This window comes from Marmota marmota, unplaced genomic scaffold (assembly GCF_001458135.2).
Source record: "Marmota marmota marmota unplaced genomic scaffold, marMar, whole genome shotgun sequence".
NCBI lineage: Eukaryota > Metazoa > Chordata > Mammalia > Rodentia > Sciuridae > Marmota > Marmota marmota.
Window position 1 is genome coordinate 34,771,324 of NW_026000249.1, and position 1,157 is coordinate 34,772,480.

At 34.9% G+C, this 1,157-nt stretch overlaps 1 pseudogene; it reads left to right on the top strand.

Moving 5' to 3' along the window:
- The window catches only part of LOC107144380, a 4,389-nt pseudogene extending 3,439 nt beyond the window's left edge, over positions 1-950 (top strand).
- Positions 951-1,157: the final 207 nt, after the last annotated feature.

Consider the following 1,157-nt stretch of genomic DNA (forward strand, 5'->3'; position numbering starts at 1 on the left):
CCCTCCCCTCTTCTCTCTCTACCCCCTCTACTGTCATTCATTTCTCCCCCTTGTATTATTGGAAAAAGAAACTTGACAGACCTAAAAGTGAAAAGAAACTAGAATTGTGTAAGTTAACAAAAGAGGTTTCATTAGCTGACCTAATTCATGATATGCCAAGAGATTCTTATAAATGTCAGCCAAAAGGCAGATCATTATCCACAAATGATTTGAAAAGTCTGCTTTCAGAGAATCTAGATGCTGATTTGTTAAGAACTCATGCATCTGAATGTATTTACAAAGATGATTTTGCTTTCAAAGGAATACCAGATTTAAAGACCTTAATGATAGAGAGCACAACAGCTAATAATTCTTTATTTATTCAAAACAGTTCGCTATCTATCTGATTTCCAAAACATTCCAGTACAAAACATCTTGGGAAGTTTAAATAATCCTTTGCACTTAACTAGCTCATTGGAAAATATAACTGGTGATAATCTAAATCCTAGTAAAATGACTGAAATTGGAAATGTTTCTTTAGTTGAACAGAGTGCCAAGAATTGCATTTTAAAAAATGACAGTTTGCAATTTTCCCAATGTAAAAGCCCGTCACTAGCTGAACTGTTTTAGGAACACGAAGAAAACCATCCAAGCCAATGCTTTACTTTATCTGATCTTTGTAACCAGTCATCTGCCAGTTTACAAATCTAAGTTTGGGATCCTTTCCCCTGTCACAGCTAGCAAATCACTGTCAGTCTTCTACTGGAATATCAGAATTAACATAAGATGGATCTGGAATATCAGAATTAACATCAAATGGATCTCTGTCATCTTTGGCATTTCATAAAGCTTCTCCCACAAGAGACCTTGAGAATTTGTCACTTTCTGATTTGATTGTAGAAACAATTGATATAGACAACTCTCATATTAAGAAAAATTATTTTGAATATGTTAGGGCTGAAACATGCTGAGTTCTACTGAATGGCATCATAGAGATCTTATCCCAGAAAGGAAAAATAAAAAGTTTGGTTTCAAGCTAGGTCAGAGAAAATGCTGTGTCACAGGTGAGCATACAATTAGCCTACAATTAAGAATCAACAACCTGTTTAAATTCCCAGCACCAAAAGAATCAAAATTAAAATATAAAGCAGAAAGCTGGCTGTGGAAGGAAGGGGCCA